Here is a 16,415-nt window from a genome sequence, read left to right on the forward strand (position 1 = left end):
ATGGATCCATTACGATAATACGAAGCGTAAGATATCGTATGTGAAGTCCGGCCAAACAGTCGAATCAACAGCAAAGTCAAATATCCATGGCGATAAGTTAAGGCTCTGTATTTGGTGCGACCAAAAGTGTACTAACTATTATGAGCTGCTGATAACTGACCAGGCCCTAACAGGCAACCAGTACCGAACGCAACTGATTCGTTTGAAGCAAGCATTGACCGAAAGACTCACAGAATATGCTACCAGACATGAAACCGTAATATTCCATCAGGACTTGTTAAAAACTATTTGAACATAGAAAAAACTATTTCTTAAACCGTTTCAATTCAAATACTTGTCACATATTGAACTGGTTTCAATTATTTCATAATTAGATCAAGTATTCATTTGCTCAAAAACAAAATTACTTGATATTTTCTATTGAGTTTTGAATTTGATTATTTTGACAATTGAATATACAATTTTCGTTATTGGTGGAATTTAAAATACAAAAATTATTGAATAGATAATTTTCGTAATTGAAAACACATTTTTGTTATTTTTTGTGTTTCAATTACGAAAATTATCTACTCAATAATTTTTGTATTTGAAATTCAACCCATAACGAAAATTGTATATTCAATTGTCAAAATAATCAAATTCAAAACTCAAAATTCAATAGAAAATATCAAGAAATTTTGTTTTTGAGGAAATGAATACTTGATTTAATTATGAAATAATTGAAACCAGTTCAATATGGGATAAATGTTTGAATTGAAATGGTTTAAGAAATAGTTTTTTCTGTGTTCAAATAGTTTTTAACAAGTGCTGATGGAATATTACGGTTTCATGTCTGGTCGCATATTCTGTGAGTCTTTCGGTCAATGCATACTTCAAACGAATCAGTTGCGTTCGGTACTGGTTCCCTGTGATGGCCTGGTCAGTTGTCAACAACTCATAATAGTTAGGACCCTTTTGGTCGCACCAAATACAGAGATTTACGTTATCGCCATGGGTATTTGGCTTTGGTGTCGATTCGGCTGGTTGGTCGGGCTTCACATACGATCTCTTACGCTTCGTATTATCGTAGTGGATCCATTTTTCATCGCAATGAAGAGGTTGGGAAGTTTTGCCTCATCCGACTACTACTTGTTTCGATTGAAGCAGAACACTCTCTCTGGGATACGCCTCACTTTGTAACAGAGTATCCGATATTGGCTTGATTCATTCTTGGCCTCAAATGATGAGCAGTTTTACCTCACCCGCCTTATAGTCCAAACCGTGGCCCATCCGACTGCTAATTATATCGATCGATGCAGAACGCTCTCTCTAAGAGAACTTTGGAACAGTGTATCCGATATTGGCTTGATTCGTTCTTGGCCTCAAAAGATGAGCAGTTTTGTCTCAGCCGCCATATAGTCCCGACCGTGGGCCGTCCCGCTTCTATTTGTTTCGATCAATGCAGAACACTCTTTCTGGGATACTCTGTAAAAAATTTTTTTCGAATTAATTTTTTTTAATTTAATTTTTTTCTTTTTTCAATTTTTTTAATCTTTAGCGAAAAAAAATTTCGGGTTAAAAAATGTTTTTCCGATTTTGAACCATTGCATTTTTTGAAAATTGTTTTTAAATTTTTTTTTAAAAAATTTGTTTTTCCAAATTGTTTTTTAATTTAAAAAAAAATTTTTTTTGGAAAAATAATTTTTAACAAAAAAAAGTTTTGGATGAAAAAAAAAATTCGTGGACAAAATATTTTACCCGATTTTGACCCATTGTATGTCCAACTTACATCATTGCAATGGACTTTGAAATATCTAGATAGATATTCATATTGTCTATATTAATGACTTAATAATCCAGATATAGATCAAAAATTGGTAAAAACAATCGAGTTTGTCTTGGTTTTTCCCTATATCTCAGCCATTTGTAAATCGATTATCTCGATTTTAAATAGCAACCGAGCCGGAAAAATTCCGGAGATATTGATGTATGAATCGTGTATGTAAGTTATTTGAGGGCTTCGGAAAGTTGATTCAAAGAGACACAAATTTTTTTGAAGATAATGAAAATCCTAAAATCTAACCATCGCTTAAAAAGTTTCGGTTTGGACAGAATAATAGATTTGGTTTCAAAAAAAAAAAATAGATTTGAGACGGACCATATGATTTTCATGATCTTAAAAAAATCAAAAGATTTACTGGTGTTTACTCACTTTTGAGGCTGTCTGTATGTAATCGCAACTATGAAACTATAATATTCGAATAATTCGTTTAATTATAAATGTGTGATCGAATCAAGGGAACAAGTTAATATCTCTGATTCCAATTATTCGTTTTATTCGAACAAAAGTAAAATCTAATAATTTGGATACCCTAATAAATACCTACGATTAAAACTTATGTGTGACAGCGATTAAAACTAAAATACGACTGTATAAAGACTGAAATTTGAAGCTTAAATATAACTGAATATGGCAGCATATAAATTCACTCTTTGAGCTTATTTAAGTAGAGCAAAGGTCTATCTGATCTTAAATACATTTACTAGGGTGGCCCACTAATTTGAAAAAGAAATAAATATTGACAAATGGTATCATAAAATAAGTAAATTCTTTAGTAGTCTCTAACATAAACAACTTATTTCTTGGCCACCCCTTAATATATTAAATTTCTATTTTATTTTCCTAATAATTAACAAAGCAGTATCATGCATAATCCCATTGTGGTCAACTGAAACATCCACAGCCACTTTAATTAAAATCTCTATTTCAATATCTCCAGTTATATTTGTACAGAATGTAGGTTTTGCATTAATTAATACTAAAACCTGATATATAGACCAAGCAAATCCCTACAATTCACATGCTTTACGTATTGTTTATTGTGAAAATCAGCATTTAAATTACATCTCGTATGCATTTAATAAATTTTACTTTAAGGGTAATTGTGTCAATTCTTTGTTTATTAAGCTACGGCCATTCTCACAAAATACGTACTACAACAAAAAAAAAAACACACAACATTTATAAAAGAGGTACTTTGTATGCAAGTAAAAGGCTGTCATTGTCCAAAAACTCCCACACATTAAGTATGCACAAACACACTCAGGGAAAGAGAGTCAGAGAGTAGTACAAGTAACTTTGTGCAGCAGTATCCCAAATGTATGCCACTTTAATACATTTATTTATTCTGACATTTTGGGCCATTGTCATTTGCTACTGACTACTCAGAGACCGTTTGTTAAATGTGAATGTGTGTTGTGTAAATATATATATGTATGTATGGATGTGAGTGTCAGTGTATTTGTCTGTCCATTTGCAGCAATACAATTATAAGTTAGTTATGTCGAGAGCCATTGTGAATTTACTTGGATGGTTGAAGTTTTTGTGTTGAGTGCAACACACACATTCACACTCACACACACACACTCACCTACATATGTATGTTTATGTAGTTGTAACAGCACATTTATTCACAATCAGTTTGTTAGTCCTGGCATTCATTTATATGAGAAGGACATTTGCTGCATAATATTTATGCATACCCTCTCTCAAATACACAAACATTTAAATGCATGAATAATGTGAGTGTTAAAATCATAATGTCACTTACTTTCCAATCTGTTTATCCAAAAATACAGATGGTATTGATTATTGGCTATTGGCTAAAATACTTGTTGCTCAAATATTGGCCAGATCAGAATCCTGTGCTTTCATTTGATTACTGTTAGTTCTATTTGAAAAACAACCAAAAATGTGACCTTATACTTTTGACATACACCTTATGTTGTTGTTATTGCTGATGTTCCTGTTGTCTTCGTTGTTGTCATTATTATTGCTGTGTTGTTGGGGTTGCTGTGTGTACTCCTGTGGGCCTCAGGTGATGTTGAAGGTAAAATGTCATCCAGCCAACTAACTAACGAACGAAATACTGGACTAACAAACCAAACAGCTAACGAAAACTAATGTACAAACAAAACAAATAAACTAACAAACAAACAAATAAAGAGAAAACAAAATAAAGTTTCTGAAATGTGATAATGTGAATAAAAACATATTTTTATTTTTGTGTATTTTCTTTTTTATTATTATGAACATTTTGCTATTATTAAAGCAGATGTATTTAGTCAGTTACAATTTGAAGTTGCCATGGTTGTGTTTTTTATTGGATTTTATTCATCCTGGTTACCAAATATTTAGGTATGTAATACTTCAATATTCAATAATATTGATGTTGAAAATATTTTCTAAAAAGCTGACAGTAAATATGGCTAGATATAACTGGCTTAACAATGAATGATGTAAAAAACCACCAGTTGCTGTGATATACTATATTGAGCAATGACTTATTCATCGGTTTCAGCACAGTGGATATTTTTAGAGAAATTTTAATAAATTTATTTATAGATTCAGTACAGCCGAATATAGACTGTTAGACTTAGCTTATATCAATAAAAGGATCATCGGACTAACTGGAATCAAATGTCGTCTCAACAACTGTTCTTTATATCTATTTTGACAATCGAACAACCATTGTGGTTTTGGAATCATTGTTGCTGGGAAAATCTTTAAATCCATGACTGTCGTTTACATCTTAATGACATTGCTGAGTAGTTTAATATAAGAATCATTTGCCGATTATACTGTACATTATTATGGAGTATATTTAGATGCGGCTATTATAAAATTCTGGATACTGAAAGTTCAAAAAGTACGACCCTGATACGTTTCCAGAATGCTTTGGAAAATAATATTCCTAGTAGAAGGAGTGACCTTAACTTCAAAACAAATGGCTTAAACTTGTATAATGATTTGGGTCCTTACTGATATATATTCTACCAGTCGAACCCCTGTAGTCATTGAATTCATGACTACCGAATATCTTTTAACGAGTTCTATGCGGAAAATGTTTCCAGACTGAGATCTACTTTACTACTTGATTGTACATCATTATGCTACTACAATATTCTAGATACTGAAAGTTCAAAATACTCCTATCGTGGTGCGCGAATAGTTCAATGAAATGCTGATGGTAGATTTACTGTAGCTTCATCTTACTAATGATTTTGGTAATGTTGAATACCTCAGAGATGTTTATATTTTTATACCAAGAAGGATGTGAAAGCGACTTGCCTTACCAGTTCGACTTTATCTAACCTAAGTACACGGATGTATTAAAATTTTTAGCAGAATAGCCTTGAAGCTGTAGCCTATGACTGAGAGACATGTATTTGAGCTGAAATGTGTAAAAAATAACTGGACATGGAACATTTTTAACGTAGTGTTGATCCCTTCTTATGCTATTATCCTACATTAGCGATGAAAAGAATGAACTTCATGATACCGAATGCTTTTGATAAACTATTGAACATTAAACAGCAACCTCTGCTATCCAAATGAATTAATAGCTCTTAGTTTGTCAGAATTAACCCTGACAACAAACTCTACCTATCTGAATTTCCTTTAAACATTCTACTTAGTGCTAAAAGGTTTTTTCCCATTAAAACGTGTTTTATCAATTACCATAGTTGGTGAATATATCGTCTGTTTTTATTAAATTTTTAATCATTCCGGGAAGAACTTCTTGTATTCTTGCATTATCTCTAAAAGCTTTGGTATCTGTTCAAGTAGACCAGTTCACAAGGCAACCTGATCATGAGTCTATGAGTCCAGTTTCATGAGCAGTGTATGCAGTTGCACAGTTCTGTTGAAACCTCATGACATCTATTCCAAATTCATCAACTTACGGCCACATAACTAATAGTTAATGCATGTGTATCGCGCACCTGTCAGTGTAACGGTGTTAAATGTTAAAATACACAAAAATAATTCCTAGTGATACTCCTGACAGAAATAGCGCACCTTTCAATGACCTTAAGTGGTCACCATTTCCAATCCTAGCACTTAACCAATCTACGTTGATATTCTTAAAAGTAAATGACCACTATCCGACGACAACAGGCCGATAAAAGAAAATCTGCTCTAAACAGGAACCCCCTCAATGTAAAATACTGTCCGTCGAACTAAACTAGATAGTCTATGCTGGAGATCGAAATAAGAAATTTAATACAGAACTATGGCGTCAAACATAGTAACAACCGCAGACAACAGGGCGGTATAAGAAACAATGCTATTAACTTGAACTCCCAAGATAATGCATTATCCGTAACACCCAAATCAAATCAGTGTGAGGTGAAGAAAAATTTAATATATTGAGGCAAAAGGGACCGCATGGCCACATCACGTTGCGAACCAATTCTAAAAATCCACTTAACTTCAAAATATGAGACTTTTCTGGAGGAACACAAGCTTATGTTATTAATAACAAAATCCACGGCGTCCATCTTTATATCGAAAACTGACGGTACTAAACCTTATAATCCTAATTGAATTCTTCAGAAGCCCCCTACACTTTTCGTTGAATAATAGAAATAAGATCTTGAAAGCTTTCGCTCGCGCATATTGGGGCATCAATAGACAGATATATATATATATATATTGATTCCTATGGTTCCAAGGTGCAACAAAGGGCCACAACAAAGTTTTTCCATTGTGATCTATCCCGTGCTATCAGCTTCACTTCGGCCCAAGACTTTCCATTTAAGTTTGCTTCAGTCTCTATTTGTCTCCTCCAGGTGTTAGCGGGTCTGCCTCTTCTTCTACTGCCTTGGGGGTTCCAATCAATTGCCATCTTAGCTACGTTGTCGTTGGTGCGTCTGAGAACATGGCCAATCCAACTCCATTTACGAATGATTATCTGGTTACGTATTGGTGTTTCACCTGCTCTTTCCCACAGGTCTCAGTTTGAGATAATATTCGGCCAGAATATCTTGAGCAGTTTTCGTAACGAGCGATTAATGAATACCTGCAAGGATTGCAAGTCGCTAGCTGTGGTGTTCCAGGATTCACAGCCATACAACAGGATGGAACGCACGTTAGATGAGAAGAGGTGGAGCTTGGTCTTCAGATGAATTTGGGGGATTTCCATACTTTTTGCAGTGCCCCAAATGCTTGATTTGCCTTTTTGATGCGAATTGTAATATCGTCTCGCGAGCCACCTGACAGAGATGATACTTCTCAATTACGCTGCTCTAGTTTGAACATCATTCATCAGCGACACCCAATGGCGAGGTGTAGAAACTGTCGAGAATAATGTACTTCGTATCGCAAGCTGTTGTGATAAGATGATAAATGTAGTGTACTTACATAAGGAGACCAGCATGCATATGTGTTACTGACCAGTTCCAGTTGGCATGTCAGCAGCCTAGTCAGCACAACCATCCATACAGGACCAATTACATGAGGATTACTGACTGTAATGTAATACCAATAGCCTAGTGAAGGCATATACACTCTAACCATCAGATTCTAAAACAGGTTGGGTCAAGATGACGAACATGAATCACACGCATGAGGAGAGCAGGATTGTTTTGTTAGGCACACAGTTTTTGAAGACATTTCATCATCAATATGATAAAATATATATTGATGGATAGCTAACAACACACCTCAACTAAAATTTTAGGAATTGGTTTTATTTGACTCTCCTAGACTTCCCCAGATGTCGCTAAAGTCAGTTAAATTTAAGAAAAAAATAATGAGTAAAAAAATGAATTGCTTCAACAAAATAATTCTCAAAAATTAATTTTTTTAAAAAGGAGTTCAATTTTTGTTTTCTGAGTTCTTTGTTATATTCAAAATTTGGCAGTAGTAAAATTTTTATAAAACATTTTGACTAAAATTATTTTTTATCGTTCAAAAGAAATATTATTTTTTAAAAAAAATCAAAAATTACAAACGTTTGTTGGAATTTTAAATAAAATCGTACATTTTTTTATTTTGTTTTTTCTTAGTATATAGTGTTTTTAAAAAGGCCATGAAAAGATTAGTGCCAACTTTTTGCCACAACTTAAAAAAAATGCATTTTAAAATAGGTCTAAATTCACAATTTTTACCTAAATTTTATGTATTATAGTTAGTAATAATAATGTTAAAGTAATGTTACAAGCGATATGAAATAATATTAATATCTTAAATTCAATTAAAGAAATAGTGAAAATGTATTATATGGAAGTCAAATTGGGCATCACATCTTAACCAGAGTGCGCTAATATTATATAATTTTAAGCAAGATGAGGTCATATGTTATATCCACTTGTTTTTGTGACATATCTCTCTTAATATTTTTCTTATAGATTATTTATGTATTCAAAATCAACAACAATCAAAAAATTTACTGAATCTTGCCATTTATTTTTGTGCACTGCATTGCCGACTACTGCATTACCAAAAGAGAACACTACAAGATGAAGTTAATTACTGTGAGCTATGTATTTTGAATCCATTAATGAGACTTTTATAAAATATAAGATATTATATATCAACGTGTAGGAAATTGTACCTTTTTTTCAAAAATGTATTAAATTTTTAAGAATTAAAAATTTGATAGAAGACTTTTTAAAAAATATGGGAATCAAAAATGGTAGCTGATTTTTTTGAATTTTTAAAATATAATAAAAGTTTTGTTTATGAATCGTTTTTATAGAAATTTGACACTCATATATAATATATATATTTTTGATCCAAATGCAAAAGTGAGAAAGAAATTTGTGAATTGTTATTGAGAATCCCACAATTCCCAAAAATCTCAAAAAAAGTTATTTTTTAGATTTTTGACTTTTTTGACTGTACCGAGGTCCGGCCTATAAATTCTCTTTGCAAGATATTTGAGAACATATTGGGTCATACAAGAATGGTTTTAATTTTTTAAAAACAGCTATGCGATTAGAGTAAATTTGGAATAAATTTTCAATCGTTGTGGTTCAGGAGAGCGTATTGCAGAATGTGTTGATGAGAAGAGTCTTTTACGACTAATCAACATACACGATCTTTATATGTATGTTTACATCACAAAAGTCATAGAAACTTTAAAAAGGATGAATAATTTCAGGTCACCTTTATCTAGTAGTTAAATGGAACAATAAAACAATAAAAATAATTGTAATCAACACGTGCTGATTTTCATCTCACCTAAAAAAAAAACCTTTACCTAGTGATATTCACAACCAATATAGTCAGTGTCAATGGGGGTATTCAAAACATGACATCTTACTTTTTCCTTCCATCATGAGAAATACAAAAAAACTAAGCATTTTTAAATCACAAAGTCGAACGTTGAACACAAATAAAAATATACTTGACACCAGTGGAATTTTTAGTGACATTTTCTTTATTTTATTTTTTTTATGAGAAAAAGATGACTTAATATATTTTTGTGGGTAGTAAATGCCTAGTGTTGGTAGTCAAGTATTTAATATTATTTTTTTTCTATCTATTTTTATTTTTCCTTTTTTTATTATTTTAATATTTTCATCAAATATGCCTGGCAGCTATAAACAAAGGAATTTAATTTTCTTATTTTAAGACTCCCATTTTGTATTGCTGCTGCTGCTCGTACTTGTGTTCCTCGTGCTGGATGGATTAATGACATGGCCAACCGTTAGGAAGTAAGGCGGCAGGGTAGAATAGATGAGGTTTAGTTTATTTCTAATTTCATTCCATGTTCTGTAACTAAATAAATGTTATCTACTTCTCTTTACTTTGCACACTGTGCTGGGTGGGACATTTCTGTTTGTTGGCTGTAAGAAATATGTATGGATGTCTATATTTAATTATCATTGAAGCCACATTTGTATTGACATTGCGACACGTACACATTTTATATTACACTCTCTATTACACTAAATAAAGTCAAACATCTCCTACCCCCATCCTTAAACATTCCCCATATATTTTATCCTGAATAAAGGTGGTAAAAATAGTTTAGTTATAAAAATTGTTGTTCTGTTTAATCCCAAAGCCTGATTATATTCCAAAATTGTGCTTTCTAAAGAATTTGTTGTGCCTGGAAGTAGAGTGGAGTGGGTTGCTACGAACGAGCAATAAATATTTGCATATGTATGCATAAATATTCAAATATTCTTTAAGAATTTCTACCCCCAAGTATCTGTATCTGTGAGTGATTGTACTTTTGAATATTGATTTCGTTTCAATAAAGTGCGTAGTTTTAGGTTTCTTTTTGCATTTCAATTCCTAAAGCCAACTTTAAATCTGCAAAAACTATGCAAACAAAAATAATGTTGAAAAAGTAGGGAAGCCAAAAAAAGTTGTTTTCAATTTCTCAATTTTAGATAAACGTTAACAAATCTCAAAGTGACCATAATCCATTACGATGCAGAATTTTAATCTCTAGTTGCATGTAGTTGTTTTTTGTCTCTTTTTTATCTTCTTTTACAATTTCTTTCCATTATTGTAGTTGTAATATTTTAAGAGATTTTTTGTTCGAACTTTTTTTTATTGTATTTGTCTGCTTAGTTTTTTTACTGCAAGAATTTATGCGAGATTTTAGGGTTAAAAAAGAAACTGGAAGCTACCAAAAACTGAAAAACATACAAAGTATATTGAAGTACATACACACTCGTCTGTATATGTTGATATATAGCTGTATGTGTTCACATTCATTCGCATGTTCGAATGAATTCATTCAATTTTTTATGCGAACAATACCCTCAACACAAAAATCGAGATAAAAAATGAAGATGAAACAAACCAACAAAGAATAAAGAAAATTTAAGTTCATAGAACAAGAGTAAAGGTTGCGCTCTACTTAAAGCAATTCTACCATCAACTGAGAACTTATTTTTTTTTGGAATATGAAGCCCATGACAGTAATAAAGGAATTTGTTAAAATCACTAAATTGTAATACATGATCAGTTATTGATTTTCTCTCATACCATATTTGACTATTTTAAAGCCCAGCAGTTCTAAGTACTAGTAGTCAATAAATTTCTTATAGGCAATAATAGGCACAAATATCTGATCACTTGTCCGACTTCAATTTATATATTTTGGCTTATTTGACAGTATTCACTCTTTGTAGTGCTGAGAGAAGTCAATTGGTTACTTTATATATCCAAGATAATTTAACGTAAAGTCATTGCCACTTAATTGTCTATAAGTAATCTAAATAGCACTAATTTGTTTGTACTGCACTTTTTAAAATTGTTAGTTTACTCATTAGTAATAAACTATTAAAGACAGTTGTTAGTTTAATTTGTATACCCTCCATCCCAAGTAGCAGCAAAAACTATTTCCCGACAAGATAGCCTCACCAAATTTGTTATGCAGTCTTCTACTGTCAAAATATTTAATTTGAGTAAAAATGGGCAGTCCACACCCCATTTTGTAGTGCACCACCCTTAAGGGGAATTTTTGAAAAAATGAATGCTTACAGAACTATATTTACTTCAACTCTCCCTTAATAACACTGTCCAACAGCATTTTTGGAACAGAAAAGTGTCCCTATAATTCTGAAAGGGCATATTGAGTAGAGCATTTTTGTGGAATAAACTTATAGTCCAGCTGGTCTGAATTTTTTTTTACAGTGGGTCAAAGTTTTAATTTTTTGATCGAAGGTAGCATTATACTAAGTGAAAAAAATGTAAGTTAATATCTGAGAGAATTCTTATGGTCAGAGTTGTATTATGGAATTTTATGGGTATAATTTTTGTGGAAGATCTTAACCCTCTAGCTGCTCTCTTTAGGGGTCAATTTTACCCTTCTGTTTGAGAAAATCAAAAAAATCCTTTCAAAAAGGACATCTAAAGATTAAAATATTCTGCGACATTTTTTTCAGGAAAATTTCAGTGGGGGCTACCAAAGATACCAAAGTTGTAAATAAAACTCTTTTCGCTTAATTCGCAAGATTACACGCCACCTTGGGTGTCACATTTTTAAAAAAAAACACAAAAAATTATGATCTTTATAATCAGAATGAGCTGATATTTAAAATATAAATAGTCCTAGAGAAGATCTACCAAAAATATATATACATTAGAGTGACAATCAGTTGTATGGAAAAAATTTTTTATTAAAATTTTGAAGAGTGCCGCACAGTGGGAGAAAACCCTAATTCTGGGGAGAAAACCCTAATTCGTATCTTCTAAACGCTTGGCCAAATTAATTTCATTTATATGGAAATATTGCAGGCAAGGAGGTAAGCTAATAAAGTAATGCAAAATGGGTACTGCTACTTCAGTAGAATGAGCGGTAGTGGCTGCTAAACTACACTACCTCGGAAGAAATTCTATACTATTTTCAATTGTAAGAAATTATTTTAATATATCTTTCAAAAAATTTAAATTATATAATTAATTTTATTTATAGCAAGTAACTATTTAAATCTATAGATTTTGGACATTTACCCTATTGCCGGCATAGGTCGAAATATTCATATAAAATTAAACTTTATTTAGTTTTATTAATAAGTTTATTTTTAAAAACGAATAACAATTATTAGATATGAAATGATTTTATTTCATTATTATAAATAATTTAGTTATAATTAAACAATGAAATAAAGAGTAATTAAGCTAACTAACACTTGTTACAATTTTGTGAATTTTTATTATGAGGTTTTTAAAATTTATTTAAATTAGTCGTCTTCAGAGTCTAATGAATCACTAGGAAGTAATGGATCCAACAAAAGTTGCCTAACATCTTTCGATAACGGTTCCACTTTTTTATAGCTTGCAGATGAAGTTCTGGACGATGTTGATATAACAAAGCGTTAAAACAAATATATTAATATTTACATAAAACTACAATTTACCTTATTTATTTATGAAAAACGGGATTTGGAAAATCCCGAAAACCTCGGGATTTAAAATTATAAAATCCCGGTCTTCGGGATTTAGGAAATCCCGAAAACCCCAGGATTTTCAGAAACGGGATTCCCCATTTGGCATCTCTACATAAAACGCTTTGCAAATGTTATATTTTTAATCTATATAAAGCACTATCATATTTAAAAGGACTCATAATTTTAAGTCAAATTTGGTATATGGGCATTTGTTTTTAGCAACTTGTAAGTAGTTAGAATTACATACATTTCATTTTTATATAATGTAATTACCAATAGCACTTCTTATATACAATCTTAAAAAAATAAGGAACAAATTTAGTACGAGATTTTACATCGTCCCAACGATAATAATTTCTTAAAAAAATTATATAAATTCACCTCGCACTTTTTCGCAGCTAAATTTTTCAGCATATGTAGTCTATAATATAGCCTTGATATTGGTAAACAAATTAGGACTGCATCTCACAGCATTAGTAACTGGCAACCTTCCGAAAATTCAAAAAGAAAAAAAAAAAATTCTATAAGAATATGGCCATTGGTTATCACAAATATCGGAAAATATATTTTTATTTTTCTGTTTTACCAAGCCTCATATTCCATCTACATAAAAAAAAGTAAAAATACAACTTAAAGAAAACCTTGTACTATCCAGCTTAACAACAACTTTGTAAACAATTCTTCATAAAAAAAATTTCTGAAAAATTTTTTACATTTAAATAGTTGTCAAGACCAAACTACTGAAGTTATTAATAAATGTTAAATATTTTTAAGTACAGCAACAACTATAGATTGAAACTACATAACAATAAATCAAATATGCGAAAGTTTTTTTTTTATTTTGCGCCACTAAATTGTTGATTTCTCCCACAGTGTGCCGGGTGGAATATTGTGACACTAGGCCTAGAAGTTAAGTGCTGAAAATTTGAGCCAAATCGGGCAACGATTTCTGGACGCGCATCGAGGTCAAAGTTCAGATATATGCAAAATTTTACTATTTATATGGAATAAATAGGTGAAACTCGTTAAATTTCTGCATTGTTTTCTAGAAATGTATAGATTTATTTATATTAATGAATATTACATTTAAAATTTTTTTTTTTGGAAGTTAACCCTGCATCTTCTTTGGGTCAAAATGACCCAAAAACTGTATTATCTCCAAAATTCGAAAAAATTGCAAATTTTTCAGATATTTTAAAAATTTTGCTACTAAATAAATAATTTTGCAATTGAATGCAAAAGAATCGAAATATGTACGTAATTATCGTTATAATGAGATATAAATGACAAAATTTGGTTAAAAAATGTTAAAGTTATTACAAATTCGCCAGACCATTAATGTGTTTCAGGCCACTTGAACAAAAAATTTAGGAACAAAAATTAACATATTTCGAGAAAAATTAAAATATAAGCTAATTTTTATTTAAGATATATCCGTATTTACTTGTGTATGTGTTTTTGTCTTCGTAGGATACCGTTAACCTATTCACAGGTATGGCCAAAAAAATTATTTTTTTAACGGCTGTTTCAAATCTCCATTTTCAAATTTTTAAAAATTTTCTTAAACAAATTTCAAAATTTTTTGATCATCATATTGGCATTTATTGAGATCAAAATAGGGAATAAAAATATAAAAAAATTATGTCAATACCTCTTACAGTTTTTCCGTACCTGCGATTTAAATTTTGCGATTTTCAAGAAAAACTAATTTTTTGCCCATATTTAATAATTTTCGTAATTTTTACATACATTTTGTAAATAACGCTTTATAACATTAAAATCTTTTATGAAAATGAAATAAAAAAATTAACAATTCAATTCAATGATATGAACGTCATTAAATTTAGGCAAAAATAAGTTGATAATCATCGACCTAGGTGATGGTCAACGACGTTCGCAATAACAGTGACTTTACTTGGATTTCATGTGGATTGGTATCGTCCCAAATTCGACTAGAAAGTCAAATCGACAAATGTTAAGTTAAGAAAAATGTCAAAGTTATGAAGTCACTATTGGAAGACTCTTTATAAAAATATTGTGAACTTCTAGTTACAAACAAAGTGTACATGAGTACATCAATTATGTACTGCATCAACATGTACTTTTTGAGATTGTTTACAAAAATTAAAATTGAAAACTACTTAAGAAAATGTATATGCGATTTGACGAAGACATAATGGTCTTTCGCAATGCAAGTTAATGGTCTTTCAAATGCATATTTAATAATTATAATCGGACAATTTCATGACATTCCAATATTTAAAAATAAATGAGTTTTTATATCCTACACCACTATATTGAGGAGGGTATTATTTGTTTGTGCTGAATTTGTAATGTCCAAAAATATTTGTCTAACACCCACCTTAAAGTATACCGACCGACTCAGAATCACTTTGTGAGTCGATTAAACAATGTCCGTCCGTCCGTCTGGTTTTCGGCCCAAGGCCTAAGCCTATTGAAACTGTCTGAAATCGGTCCATTATTTCACCTAGCTCCCAAACAAATGTCCTTCCGAAATTGGACTTTATCGGTCATAAATGTTTAATTTATAAATGTATCTCCACAAATTGCGTTCCAAATAAGTTTTATATATACAAAATTCATGTCACAAAATTTTGTTACGATCGGTCCATAATTAGTCATAGCTCCATATAGACCAGCTTCCGAAAATCACTTTAACGTGAATAAATCGCTTAAAAATGTCGGTATACTCACAAAATTCAACATAGTAAACTTTCATACAGACATAAATCACACGACCTAATTTTATGGTGATCGGTCCATAATTGGTCATAGGCCCCATATAAGGCCCACTTCCGAAAATCACTCAAAAATATAAATTATTGAAATTTTAAAAGAAAAATGTTTTTGTTCTTTTACTTAGTGTAGGGTATTATATGGTCGGGCTTGACCGACCATACTTTCGTACATGTTTAATTTAATAATAAATATTTATGTCCAGTCTCAACGCACGGTACTTTTCATATAAATATTAGTTACAGTTTTATTTTTTCGCAAGAGCTATACTAGCGTATGAGTAATATTCATCAATTATATATAACATCAATCAAGGATTCCAAAATTCATATAAGATTTGATACCGTCATTTGTGCATTAAAGTGTTGCCAACCAAAAAGGATAGTTTGGCAACTGACCTAAAGTTTAGATTTTCCCTAATTTTACCTTCACAATTATTTAACTTATTTTTAAGAACACTTCTATAAGATTCTCTTGCTGTAAATAAATATCCATTACATTTACTCCACATGTCTAATAACTTTTTTTCAACTTACAACACGCTAGAGATTTTCCATTTTATGCACCAATAATTTACATTAGTATCGAAAGTACATACATATGTACATAGTTATATTACAAAAAAATTCCTTAAAACATTTAACAATTGAATTTGAAATTTCATATTGCTCGATTTAATTTCATTTCAATTAAATAAGAAAAATCCTTTTATATGAGAACGATTGCAGTTTATGTATTTTAACGTTTTGTTTTTAATTATTGGGTCTTCTAATTGATATTTAAGCGCTTTCATTTCAATTCATAAAATTTTGCTGTTGTTTTATTTTAATTTTCTGTGTGATTTTTGTTGTTGCTATTGGTTAAAACAAAACAATAAAAACAAAATAGTAAGGGATCAAAAACAAACAACAACAAAATAAACACACACAAATATATTTTTACACGTGCTGTATCATCAGCTAACATGTATGAGGTTGGCT

Source organism: Calliphora vicina, chromosome 4 (assembly GCF_958450345.1).
Source record: "Calliphora vicina chromosome 4, idCalVici1.1, whole genome shotgun sequence".
Lineage (NCBI taxonomy): Eukaryota > Metazoa > Arthropoda > Insecta > Diptera > Calliphoridae > Calliphora > Calliphora vicina.